Source organism: Palaemon carinicauda, chromosome 4, assembly GCF_036898095.1.
Source record: "Palaemon carinicauda isolate YSFRI2023 chromosome 4, ASM3689809v2, whole genome shotgun sequence".
Lineage (NCBI taxonomy): Eukaryota > Metazoa > Arthropoda > Malacostraca > Decapoda > Palaemonidae > Palaemon > Palaemon carinicauda.
In genome coordinates, this window is record NC_090728.1 from 27,510,635 (window position 1) to 27,526,302 (window position 15,668).

Here is a 15,668-nt window from a genome sequence, read left to right on the forward strand (position 1 = left end):
GTATGCAACAATAGAGCATATATGAACAAGTTATTTCAGGAAACACTGGTGTTTGTGTGAGCATTCAATTATCAGAGAGTAACTACAAATAATCTTCACATTTCTTTACATAGTCCTCTAGCTTACACTACGTAAGGTTCGGTTAGGTGTATTTATGGCTTTTCTTAGTCTCGTTAAGTTTTTTTTTTTTTTTTTTTTTAAGATACGGTTTGTATTGAGGTATGAAATTTTGTGCCACCACAAATGAATTCTAGTGCATTTTGTAGTTACTATGAAGACAAGTCACTTAATGCTTGAAATATTTGCATAATAGAATAGGCTATGGGGAGGAAACAGTCGGAAGCCAGACGCCAGTCAGGGGGTAGGCAACATGCTGGGGGAGGACGCCAGGAAGGGGGAATTACTAAGAGCTATGAGCTGCGATGGCTGGGAAAACACAAGACATTACGTATGAACGTCAATTCAATATAATTTCCTAGTTCCTAATTATATCATTATGATGATACTTAACTTGCAATTATGTAGCATATTTGATGTGATATTTGCTATACCATTCTCGCGAACAACCTTTTTACAAATATTATCGATGTTTAGTTTGACATTTTGTTTTGTCGGGACTGAAAAACCTCTAAAACACAAGCTAGGAGTAACATTTTCTGTCTCTCTCTCTCTCTCTCTCTCTCTCTCTCTCTCTCTCTCTCTCTCTCTCTCTCTCTCTATATATATATATATATATATATATATATATATATATATATATATATATATATATATATATATATATATATATATATATATATATATATATATTTAAAGAGAGGGATTCTAAAGGCGTAAAGTGTGGGATATGGCAGAGTAGGTCTTTCGAACTGTTACGCGGGAGGTGGCATTTTGTTTCAAAGTAATTCACCATCGACTAATCAGTTTCATAATAATTTCGGCAAAGAATCCAAATTATAAATACGTTGTATAGACCCATTTGCTGTGGTATTCAATATAAATTTCTAACAGAAAAGTTATTGCCTAAAATAATGAACTTTGGTATAGTTTGGAAATTTTTTCCAGACTGAAAAACCTTACTTACACCCAATTCATGAGTCCAATAACAGATCGTTTTCATCATGTAGAATATCTACAATTGGTATGCAACAATTCAGCATATATGAACAAGTATTTCAGGAAACACTAGTGTTTGTGTGAGTAGTCAATCAAGACAGTGATTCCATGAAGATGGTGTTCATAATTACATATTGAACAATAAAGAAAAAATTACATAGAAACACCTGGAATATAGCCTTGAATTTCCTTTATAATATTTACACGTTGATCACTCCTTTTTGGGAAAATGTCATCCTTACAGATGAAAAATATTTTACTTCAGTTGAAGGACGAACAAGGCATTGCGAGGGGTGGTGGAATACCCGCTATGATGAGGCTAATATTCAGAAAAGAGCTGTGAGTGAAAGAGTTCGTATTAATTTGTGGAGTTGGATAATTATTTAGAAGGTTCACGAGCAATGATTATGTGGATGTCCTCCTTCCCGCAGTTTGAGCCATGGCCATTCCCAATCCACACCCAATCGTTCTAGTGCACGATAATAGCCCCATCCAGACCAACACAGTAGTTAGAGCTTGATTAGAGCATCACCCAGAAATCCAGGTAATAAACTGGACACCAAAGGGGGCCCACCTCAACCCCATAGAGAACCTATGGGCAATAATAGGACATGGGAGAGCAACGAATGTGCTAAGCCATCTAAATAAGAGCGTTTGAATTGTGGGCGTCAATACTTCACTCTAACATATGCAAGAATCTTGAGCTTGGGCTTATAGCATGTTGCTTTTCCAACTAGGGTTGTAGCTTAGCTAATAATAATAATAATAATAATAATAATAATAATAATAACAATAATAATAATAATAATAATAATGGTGGATGGATATTAAACTAAGGGGCGTTTAGTTTACATTGTATATATGAATGATTCTTGAATTAGAATTAAAATGATGAAAATTTTTCTTTACTTTTCAGCAAATATTTATATTCAGTAAGATAAGGAACTGCATCTGGTCACCGTAGTCTAGTTTTTACACTATACTCCTGGAACCAGAGGTCATTCAGTGGGAACATAGAATCAATATGTGTTCCATACCATAGTGGCAATTAAAACAATATTGCATTTTCTATAAGTGAATGCAGACACCCTAATCTGGCCAGCTTTCACCCAATTTGTCTTATTGTTATTAACAATTAGTCAGTAACTATCATAGAAATATTCTATCATGCAAATATTTCAAGCATTAAGTGACTTGACTAGAATTCATTTGTGGTGGCACAAAATTTCATACCTCAATATAAACTGTATCTTGAAAAAAAAAAAAAAAAAAAAAAAAAAAAAAAACTTAACGAGACTAAGAAAAGCCATAAATACACCTATCCGAACCTTACGTAATGTAAGCTAGAGGACGATGTAAAGAAATCTGAAGATTATTTGTAGTTGCTCTCTGATGATTGACTGCTCACACAAACACTAGTGTTTCCTGAAATACTTGTTCATATATACTGTATTGTTGCATACCAATTGTAGATATGCTATCAAAGAAAAATGAACGGTTATTGGACTCGGGAATTGGGTATAAGGAAGGTTTTTCAGTCTGGACAAACTATACAAAAGTTCATTATTTTAGCCAAAACTTTTCTGTTAGAATGTTATATCGAATAACAACAAGTGGGTCTATACAACGTAATTATAATTAGGAATCATTGCCAAAAATATTATGATACTGATCAATTGATAGTGAATTACTTTCAAACAAAATTCCTCCTTCCCCGCATTTAGAATCACATTCTTTCGATACACACACACACACACACACACATATATATATATATATATATATATATATATATATATATATATATGTATATATATATATATATATATATATATATATATATATATATGTGTGTGTGTGTGTATGTATGTATGTCTGTATATATATATATATATATATATATAGAGAGAGAGAGAGAGAGAGAGAGAGAGAGAGAGAGAGAGAGAGAGAGAGAGAGAGAGAGAGAGAGAGAGGGGGGGGACTCCTAGCTGGTGTTTACAATAGATTTTTCAGTCAAGACATAATAATCGCCTAACTGATCATCGATAATTTTTGTCAAGTTGTTCGCCAGAAGGGCATAGTAAAAAACACAGCAAATATAAGTTAGAATCATTATAATCATAAATCTAGGATCATATCGTGTGATATTATATTGAATTTGCGTTCAAACATATAATTTTGTTTCCCTAGCTATCACACACCATACAGCTCTTAACAAATCTACTTCCCCCACCCGTCGTCCTACCCCTTCTTGGCGTCCACCCCTAGCCCGTCAGCGATTTTTTTTTTCCCAAACAGGATTGCAGATTGGGGCGGGGCTTCGTGAGCAGAAAACAGATTTAATGGGTAACTCCTTTATTACGGCTGCATTGAGATTTGATGGGTTCATTAAAGTTATGATCAGTAACTGAATGCATAGAGATCTGAAATGTCTATTTGGCTTAATAATAATAATAATAATAATAATAATAATAATAATAATTTTAATAATAATAATAATTGTTATTTCTATTATTATTATTGTTATTATTGCACACACATACACACACACAAATATATATATATATATATATATATATATATATATATATATATATATATATACTTATATATAATTCTCTGCATATGAAACTAAATGTTACTGGAATAACTTAATTTTCAAAACTTTCCTTTTGTTAACAACAATGTTCTTAACAGTTTCATAGCTCGATTCGTGCAAGTGGCCTACACCCTTTCCACAACAAATCATCATCATTGATTTTATATCTATTCCTTCATTGTTGCACCTGTTTAACCTTGTTGAAGAATAAGGGTTTTGAAAGTCTGCCAATTTTACGTGTTGAATTCTTACTCTACCGCTAAAGTTATTGGGTCCTATTACTGGCTAGACGGTAATTCATTGGATCCCTATATCTACAGGTATTATACGGCTAATTTTCCCTTAGCTTACACATTCAACGAATAGTCTGGTCTGTTCTTTCCACAATCTCATCTATCCTTATACACCTTTCAGCACTGAGATTACCAAACAATTCTACAGTCAAGGGTTTAACTACTGCACTGTAATTGTTCAGTTGCTACTTTCCTCTTCGCAAGGGTGGAAGAGACTCTTTAACCAAGGTAAGCAGCTCTTCTAGGAGAAGGACACACCAAAATGAAACCTTTGTTTTCTAGTCTTGGGATAGTGCCATAACCTCTGTAACATGGTCTTTGACTGTCTTAGGGTAGAGTTCTGTTGCTTGAGGGTACATTCGTGCACACTATTCTATAGATTATATATGGAAGATATATTTCAATGTTGATACTGTCCTAAAAAATATTTTTAATTGTTTATTACTTCTCGTGTAGTTTATCAATTTTCTTTCCTCACTTGGCTATTTGTCCTTGATGGACCCATTGGTTTTTAGTATCGTGCTTTTCCAGCTAGGGTTCTAGCTAAGCTAATAATAATAATAATAATAATAATAATAATAATGATGATGATGATGATGATGATGATGATAATGATGATGAGGATAATAATAATATTAATAATAATATTAATGATGATAATATTAATATTAATAATGATATTAATGATAATAATAATAATATTAATAATAATATTAATGATAATAATAATAATAATATTAATTATAATATCAATGATAATAATAATGATATTAATAATAATATTAATAACAATTATAATGTCATCAGCTATGGGTGCGTTAATAAAACAGTGTAATTTCGACTGATCAAGAGAAATGAAAACCTTTGAGAGGTACACAGGTGCATCATTGGCTTTGCTTGATGCAAAGTAAAGAAAACTGTGTTGGAAAAAGGAAACAGCAAGCAAGGTTTAGCCGGCTGCTGCAGTTAGTCGTCACTCATTTATACTTGGGGTCAATAGATGCCCTCATGCAGGTCGTAACGTCAAAGATACTTGCGACAGTGAATTGAAAAAGCGTTAAGATAGTAGCAGATAGTAGTCAAATGATCCCAAAGAAGAGACCAACGAAAAAATGGACAATATAAATCTTCCATGTGGAAGTTGGATGTGTATAATTTATTGCTTTATTTTCATATCGAGATAATTATGCAGTTTCATGCTGTAGTATGTTGAGTATGTATATATGAATTTTGCAATGTAGAATGTATATCCATTTGGCTATGAAATAGATATTTCAACCTAGATTAATCCTCTTGGTTATGAAATGTCACAGACAAGTGTTCTCCTGGGAATTTAACACAAAATATCATAAGACAAGAGGAAACTACAAAACAGCTACAGACACATACTTCCAAAGAAAATCATTATTTACACAAAATCTCCCTTGTCATATGTCTATCAATCCGATTTTAAAATGAATACAAATATTCAACATAAATCTCTTCTGACAATATTAATGCACGATTCGACTGAAACTATTAAGAACATTGTTGCTAACACAAGAAAATATTGAAATTCAAATATTGGCTTTTAATGACATATATGCACTATCATTATCATTATTATTATTATTATTATTATTATTATTATTATTATTATTATTATCATTATTATTATTATTATTATTATTATTATTATCAAGGAACAGAATATACGAGATCCTAGATCTGAAAGAATGTATCTAGTTATTGTACATTTCTTTCACATGACAAAGATCCAGTACAGGTGAATCTTTATCAAGGAAATGAAGATACCAAATCCTAGATCTGAAAGAATTTAAATAGTTATTGGGCCTTTCCTTTTTATCGCAAAGATCCAGTACGAGTGAATCTTTATCCATGAACAGAATATAACAAATCCTACATCAGAAAAAATTTATAGAGTTATTGGACCTTTCATTCCCATGACGAAGATTCAGAACATGTGAATCTTTATCAAATAACAGAAGATACCAAATCCTAGATCTAAAAGAATTTAATTAGTTATTGGACTTTTCATTCACACTGCTAAGATCCAGTACAGGTAAATCTTTACCAGGGAACAGAAGATACCAAATCCTAAAACTGGAAGAATTTAAATAGTTATTGGACCTGTCATTCAAAAGACAAAGATCCAGTACAAGTGAATCTTTATCAAGGAACAGAAGATACACAACCCTAGATCAGAAAGAATTATTAGTTATTAGACCTTTCTATCACATGACAAAGATACAGTACAGGTGAATCTATATCAAAGAACAGAAGATACCACATCCTAGATCAGAAAGAATGTGTCTAGTTATTGGACCTTTCATTCACATGACAAAGATCCTGTACAAGTGAATCTTTATCAAGGAACAGAAGATACCAAATCCTAGAACTGGAAGAATTTAAATAGTTATTGGACCTTTCATTCACACGACAGAGATCCAGTACAAGTGAATCTTTATCAAGGAACAGAAGATACCAAACCCTACATCTGAAAGAATTATTAGTTATTAGACCTTTCAATCACATGACAAAGATACAGTACAGGTTAATCTATATCAAAGAACAGAAGATACCACATCCTAGATCTGAAGGAATGTGTCTAGTTATTGGACCTTTCATTCACATGATAAAGATCCTGTACAAGTGAATCTTTATCAAGGAACAGAAGATACCAAATCCTATCTCTGAAAAAATTTAATTAGTTATTGGACCTTTCATTCACATGACAAAGATCCAGTAAAGATGAATCTTTATCAAGGAATAGAAGATACCAAATTCAAGATCTGAAAGAATTTAAATAGTCATTGAACCTTTTGTTCATATGACAAAGATCCAGTACAGGTGAATCTTTATCAAGGAACAGAAAATACCAAATCATAGATCTTAAAGAATATATCTAGTTGTTGGACCTCATGTTTACATGACAAAGACCTAGTACAGGTGAATCTTTATCAAGGAACAGAAGATACCAAATCCTAGAACTGGAAGAATTTAATTAGTTATTGGACCTTTCATTCACATAACAAAGATCCAGTACAGGTGAATCTTTATCAAGTAACATAAGATACAAAATCGTATTTTGAAAGAATATGTCTAGTTATTGGACCTTTCGTTCATATGACAAAGATCCTGTACAGTGAATCTTTATCATGTAACAGAATATACCTAGTCCTAGATCTGAAAGAATTTATATAGTTATTTTACCTTTCATTCAAAGGACAAAGATCCAGTGCAGTTAAATCTTTATCAAGGAACCGAAGATACTAAATTCTAGATCTGAAAGAATTTAAATAGTTATTATACCGATTGTTCACATGCCAAAGATCCAGTACAGGTGAATCTTTATCAAGGAACAGAGGATACCAAATACTAGATCTGAAAGAGTTTAAATGGTTATTCTACCTTTCATTCAAAGGACAAAGATCCAGTGCAGTTAAATCTTTATCAAGGAACAAAAGATACCAAATCCTAGATCTGAAAGAATTTATATAGTTATTTCACCTTTTGTTCACATGCCAAAGATCCAGTACAGGTGAATCTTTATCAAGGAACAGAGGATACCAAATACTAGATCTGAAAGAATTTAAATTGTTATTTTACCTTTTGTTCACATGACAAAGATCCAGTACAAGTGAATCTTTATCAAGGAACAAAAGATACCAAATCCTAGATCTAAAAAAAAAATATATGGTTATTGTACCTTCTCTTCAAATGACAAAGATTAAGTACAAGTGAATCTTCATCAGGGAACAGAAGTTACCAAATCCTAGATCTGAAATAATTTAAATAGTTATTGTACCCCTTGTTCACAGGGCAAAATTCCAGTACAAGTGGATCTTTATCAAGGAACAGAAGATACCAAATCCTAGATCTAAAAGAATGTATCTAGTTGAAGGGAACATTCATTCACATGGCAAAGCTCCAGTAGAGGGTAATCTTTATCAAGGAACAGAAAATACAAAATCCTAGATCTGAAAATATCTATATAGTTTTTGTACCTTTTCTTCACGTGACAAAGACCAAGTACAAGGGAATCTTCATCAGGGAACAGAAGGTACCAAATCCTAGATCTGAAAGAATTTAAATTGTTATTTTACCTTTTGTTCACATGACAAAGATCCAGTACAAGTGAATCTTTATCAAGGAACAGAAGATACAAAATCCTAGATCTGGGAATATCTATATGGTCTTTGTACCTTTTCTTCACATGACAAAGACCAAGTACAAGTGAATCTTCATCAAGGAACAGAAAATACCAAATCCTAGATCTGAAATAATATATCCAGTTATTGGACCTTTCATTCACATGACAAAGATCCAGTACAAATGAATCTTCATCAAGGAAAAGAAAATACGAAATCCTATACCTGAAAGAATGTACCTAGTTATTGGACCTTTTATTCACATGACAAAGATCCAGTACAGGTGAATTTTTATCAAGGAACAGAAAATACCAAATCCTAGATCTGAAAGAATATATCTAGTTATTTGACCTTATGTTCACATGACAAAGACCTAGTACAGGTGAATCTTTATCAAGGAACAGAAGAAACCAAATCTTAGATCTGAAAGAATTTAAATAGGTATTGGACTTTTTCACATGACAAAGATCCAGTACAGGTGAATCTTTATCAAGGAACAGAAGATACAAAATTATAGATCTGAAAGAATTTAAGTAGTCATTGTACCATTGGTTAACATGACAAAGATCCACTACAAGTGAATCTTCATCAGGGAACAGAAGATACCAAATCCAAGATATGAGAGAATGTATATAGTTTTTGGACCTTTCCTCCACATGACAAAGATCCAGTAGAGGTGAATTTTTATCAAGGAAAAGAAGATACCAAATCCTAGATCTGAAAGAATTTAAAGTTATTGTACCTTTTGTTCACATGACAAAGATCCAGTACAGGTGAATCCTTATCAAGGAACAGAAGAAACCAAATCATATAACTGAAAGAATGTATCTAGTTATTGGACATTTTATTCACATGATAAAGATTCAGTACAAGTGAATCTTTATGAAGGAACAGAAGATACACAATCCTAGATCTGAAGGAATTTATATAGGTATTGTAACTTTCGTTCACATGACAAAGATACAGTAAAAATGAATCTTTATCAAGAAACAGAAGATACAAAATCCTAGATCTGAAAGAATTCAAATAGTTATTAGACCTTTCATTCACATGAAAAAGATCCAGTACAGGTGACTCTTTATCAAGAAACAGAAGATACCAAATCCTAGATCTGAAAGAATTTAAATAGTTATTGGACCTTTTGTTCACATGACAAAAATCCAGTACAAGTGAATCTTTATCAAGGAACAGAAGATACCAAATCCTAGATCTGGAATAATGTATCCATTTATTGGACCTTCCATTCACATGACAAAGATCCAGTACAAGTGAATCTTTATCAACGAACAGAAGATACCAAATCCTAGATCTGGAATAATGTATCCAGTTATTGGACCTTCCATTCACATGACAAAGATCCGGTATAGTTGAATCTTTATCAAGGACCAGAAGACACAAAATCCTAGATATGGAATAATGTATCCAGTTATTGGACCTTCCATTCACATGACAAAGATCCAGTACAAGTGAATCTTTATCAAGGAACAAAAGATACCAAATCCTAGATCTGGAATAATGTATCCAGTTATTGGACCTTCCATTCACATGACAAAGATCCTGTACAAGTGAATCTTTATCAAGGAACAGAAGACACCAAATCCTAGATCTGGAATAATGTATCCAGTTATTGGACCTTTCATTCACATGACAAAGATCCAGTACAAGTGAATCTTTATCAAGGAACAGAAGACACCAAATCCTAGATCTGGAATAATGTATCCAGTTATTGGACCTTCCATTCACATGACAAAGATCCAGTACAAGTGAATCTTTATCAAGGAACAGAAGATACCAATTCCTAGATCTAGAATAATGTATCCAGTTATTGGACCTTTCATTCACATGACAAAGATCCAGTACAAGTGAATCTTTATCATGAAACAGAAGACACCAATTCCTAGATCTGGAATAATTTATCCAATTATTGGACCTTTCATTCACATGACAAAGATCCAGTACAAGTGAATCTTTATCAATGAACAGAAGACACCAAATCCTAGATCTGGAATAATGTATCCAGTTATTGGACCTTTCATTCACATGACAAAGATCCAGTACAAGTGAATCTTTATCAAGGAACAGAAGATACCAAATCCTAGATCTGGAAGAATATATCCAGTTATTGGACCTTTCATTCACATGACAAAGATCCAGTACAAGTGAATCTTTATCAATGAACAGAAGACACCAAATCCGAGATCTGGAATAATGTATCCAGTTACAAGACCTTCCATTCACATGACAAAGATCCAGTACAAGTGAATCTTTATCAAGGAACAGAACACACCAAATCCTAGATCTGGAATAATGTATCCAGTTATTGGACCTTTCATTCATATGACAAAGATCCAGTACAAGTGAATCTTTATCAAGGAACAGAAGATACCAATTCCTAGATCTGGAAGAATATATCCAGTTATTGGACCTTTCATTCACACGACAAAGATCCAGTACAAGTGAATCTTTATCAAGGAACAGAAGACACCAAATCCTAGATCTGGAATAATGTATCCAGTTATTGGACCTTTCATTCACATGACAAAGATCCAGTACAAGTGAATCTTTATCAAGGAACAGAAGATACCGAATCCTAGATCTGGAATAATGTATCCAGTTATTGGACCTTTCATTCACATGACAAAGATCCAGTACAAGTGAATCTTTATCAAGGAACAGAAGACACCAAATCCTAGATCTGGAATAATGTATCCAATTATTGGCCCTTCCATTCACATGACAAAGATCCAGTACAAGTGAATCTTTATCAAGGAACAGAAGACACCAAATCCTAGATCTGGAATAATGTATCCAGTTATTGGACCTTCCATTCACATGACAAAGATCCAGTACAAGTGAATCTTTATCAAGGAACAGAAGATACCAATTCATAGATCTGGAATAATGTATCCAGTTATTGGACCTTTCATTCACATGACAAAGATCCAGTACAAGTGAATCTTTATCATGAAACAGAACACACCAATTCCTAGATCTGGAATAATGTATCCAATTATTGGACCTTCCATTCACATGACAAAGATCCAGTACAAGTGAATCTTTATCAAGGAACAGAAGACACCAAATCCTAGATCTGGAATAATGTATCCAGTTATTGGACCTTCTATTCACATGACAAAGATCCAGTACAAGTGAATCTTTATCAAGGAACAGAAGATACTAAATCCTAAATCTGGAAGAATATATCCAGTTATTGGACCTTTCATTCACATGACAAAGATCCAGTACAAGTGAATCTTTATCAAGGAACAGAAGACACCAAATCCTAGATCTGGAATAATGTATCCAGTTATTGGACCTTCCATTCACATGACAAAGATCCAGTACAAGTGAATCTTTATCAAGGAACAGAAGACACCAAATCCTAGATCTGGAATAATGTATCCAGTTATTGGACCTTTCATTCATATGACAAAGATCCAGTACAAGTGAATCTTTATCAAGGAACAGAAGATACCAATTCCTAGATCTGGAAGAATATATGCAGTTATTGGACCTTTCATTCACACGACAAAGATCCAGTACAAGTGAATCTTTATCAAGGAACAGAAGACACCAAATCCTAGATCTAGAATAATGTATCCAGTTATTGGAACTTTCATTCACATGACAAAGATCCAGTACAAGTGAATCTTTATCAAGGAACAGAAGATACCAAATCCTAGATCTGGAATAATGTATCCAGTTATTGGACCTTTCATTCATATGACAAAGATCCAGTACAAGTGAATCTTCATCAAGGAACAGAAGACACCAATTCCTAGATCTGGAATAATGTATCCAATTATTGGACCTTCCATTCACATGACAAAGATCCAGTACAAGTGAATCTTTATCAAGGAACAGAAGACACCAAATCCTAGATCTGGAATAATGTATCCAGTTATTGGACCTTTCATTCACATGACAAAGATCCAGTACAAGTGAATCTTTATCAAGGAACAGAAGATACCAAATCCTAGATATAGAAGAATGTATCCAGTTATTGGACCTTTCATTCACATGACAAAGATCCAGTACAAGTGAATCTTTATCAAGGAACAGAAGACACCAAATCCTAGATCTGGAATAATGTATCCAGTTACTGGACCTTCCATTCACATGACAAAGATCCAGTACAAGTGAATCTTTATCAAGGAACAGAAGACACAAAATCCTAGATCTGGAATAATGTATCCAGTTATTGGACCTTTCATTCATATGACAAAGATCCAGTACAAGTGAATCTTTATCAAGGAACAGAAGATACCAATTCCTAGATATGGATTAATGTATCCAGTTATTGGACCTTTCATTCACATGATAAATATCCAGTACAGGTGAATCTTTATCAAGGAACAGAAGACACCAATTCCTAGATCTGGATTAATGTATCCAGTTATTGGACCTTCCATTCAAATGACAAAGATCCATTACAAAGGAGTCTTTATCAAGGAACAGAAGATACCAATTCCTAGATCTGAAAGAATGTATCCAGTTATTGGACCTTTCATTCACATGATAAATATCCAGTACAGGTGAATCTTTATCATGGAACAGAAGACACCAAATCCTAGATCTGGAAGAATGTATCCAGTTATTGGACCTTTCATTCACATGATAAATATCCAGTACAGGTGAATCTTTATCAAGGAACAGAAGACACCAAATCCTAGATCTGGAAGAATGTATCCAGTTATTGGACCTTTCATTCACATGGTAAATATCCAGTACAGGTGAATCTTTATCAAGGAACAGAACACACCAAATCCTAGATCTGGAAGAATGTATCCAGTTATTGGACCTTTCATTCACGTGATAAATATCCAGTACAGGTGAATCTTTATCAAGGAACAGAAGACACCAAATCCTAGATCTGGAAGAATGTATCCAGTTATTGGACCTTTTATTCACATGACAAAGATCCTGTATAGTGAATCTTTATCAAGTAACAGAAGATACAAAATTGTATTTTGAAAGAATATGTCTAGTTATTGGACCTTTCGTTCATATGACAAAGATCCTGTATAGTGAATCTTTATCGTGTAACAGAATATACCTAGTCCTAGATCTGAAAGAATTTATATAGTTATTTTACCTTTCGTTCACATGACAAAGATCCAGTACAGGTGAATCTTTATCAAGGAACCGAAGATACTAAATTCTATATCTGAAAGAATTTAAATAGTTATTATACCGATTGTTCACATGCCAAAGATCCAGTACAGGTGAATCTTTATCAAGGAACAGAGGATACCAAATACTAGATCTGAAAGAGTTTAAATGGTTATTCTACCTTTCATTCAAAGGACAAAGATCCAGTGCAGTTAAATCTTTATCAAGGAACAGAAGATACCAAATCCTAGATCTGAAAGAATTTATATAGTTATTTCACCTTTTGTTCACATGCCAAAGATCCAGTAAAGGTGAATCTTTATCAAGGAACAGAGGATACCAAATACTAGATCTGAAAGAGGATAAATGGTTATTCTACCTTTCGTTCACATGACAAAGATCCATTACAGGTGAATCTTTATCAAGGAACCGAAGATACTAAATTCTAGATCTGAAAGAATTAAAATAGTTATTGTACCTTTCATTCAAAGGACAAAGATCCAGTGCAGGTAAATCTTTATCAAGGAACAGAAGATACCAAATCCTAGATCTGAAAGAATTTATATAGTTATTGTGTCTTTTGTTCACATAACAAAGATCCAGTACAGGTGAATCTTTATCAAGGAACAGAAGATACCAAATCCAAGATCTGAAGGAATTTAAAATAGTTTTTGTACATTTTGTTCACATGACAAAGATCCGGAACAAGTGAATATTTATCAAGGAACAGAATATACCAAATCCTAGATCTAAAAAAAAAATATATGGTTATTGTACCTTTTCTTCACATGACAAAGATTAAGTACAAGTGAATCTTCATCAGGGAACAGAAGTTACCAAATCCCAGATCTGAAATAATTTAAATAGTTATTGTACCCTTTGTTCACAGGGCAAAATTCCAGTACAAGTGGATCTTTATCAAGGAACAGAAGATACCAAATCCTAGATCTGAAAGAATGTATCTAGTTGAAGGGAACATTCATTCACATGACAAAGCTCCAGTACAGGGTAATATTTATCAAGGAACAGAAAATACAAAATCCTAGATCTGAGAATATCTATATAGTTTTTGTACCTTTTCTTCAAATGACAAAGACCAAGTACAAGGGAATCTTCATCAGGGAACAGAAGGTACTAAATCCTAGATCTGAAAGAATTTAAATTGTCATTTTACCTTTTGTTCACATGACAAAGATCCAGTACAAGTGAATCTTTATCAAGGAATAGAATATACAAAATCCTAGATCTGGGAATATCTATATATTTTTTGTACCTTTTCTTCACATGACAAAGACCTAGTACAAGTGAATCTTCATCAAGGAACAGAAGATACCAAATCCTAGATCTGAAAGAATATATCCAGTTATTGGACCTTTCATTCACATGACAAAGATCAAATACAAGTGAATCTTCATCAAGGAAAAGAAAATACGAAATCCTATACCTGAAAGAATGTACCTAGTTATTGGACCTTTTATTCACATGCCAAAGATCCAGTACAGGTGAATTTTTATCAAGGAACAGAAAATACCAAATCCTAGATCTGAAAGAATATATCTAGTTATTTGACCTTATGTTCACATGACAAAGACCTAGTACAGGTGAATCTTTATCAAGGAACAGAAGAAACCAAATCCTAGATCTGAAAGAATTTAAATAGTTATTGGACCTTTTGTTCACATGACAAAAATCCAGTACAAGTGAATCTTTATCAAGGAACCGAAGATACCAAATCCTAGATCTGGAATAATGTATCCAGTTATTGGACCTTCCATTCACATGACAAAGATCCAGTACAAGTGAATCTTTATCAACGAACAGAAGATACCAAATCCTAGATCTGGAATAATGTATCCAGTTATTGGACCTTTCATTCATATGACAAAGATCCAGTACAAGTGAATCTTTATCAAGGAACAGAAGATACCAATTCCTAGATATGGATTAATGTATCCAGTTATTGGACCTTTCATTCACATGATAAATATCCAGTACAGGTGAATCTTTATCAAGGAACAGAAGACACCAAATCCTAGATCTGGAAGAATGTATCCAGTTATTGGACCTTTCATTCACATGGTAAATATCCAGTACAGGTGAATCTTTATCAAGGAACAGAACACACCAAATCCTAGATCTGGAAGAATGTATCCAGTTATTGGACCTTTCATTCACATGATAAATATCCAGTACAGGTGAATCTTTATCAAGGAACAGAAGACACCAAATCCTAGATCTGGAAGAATGTATCCAGTTATTGGACCTTTTATTCACATGACAAAGATCCTATATAGTGAATCTTTATCAAGTAACAGAAGATACAAAATTGTATTTTGAAAGAATATGTCTAGTTATTGGACCTTTCGTTCATATGACAAAGATCCTGTATAGTGAATC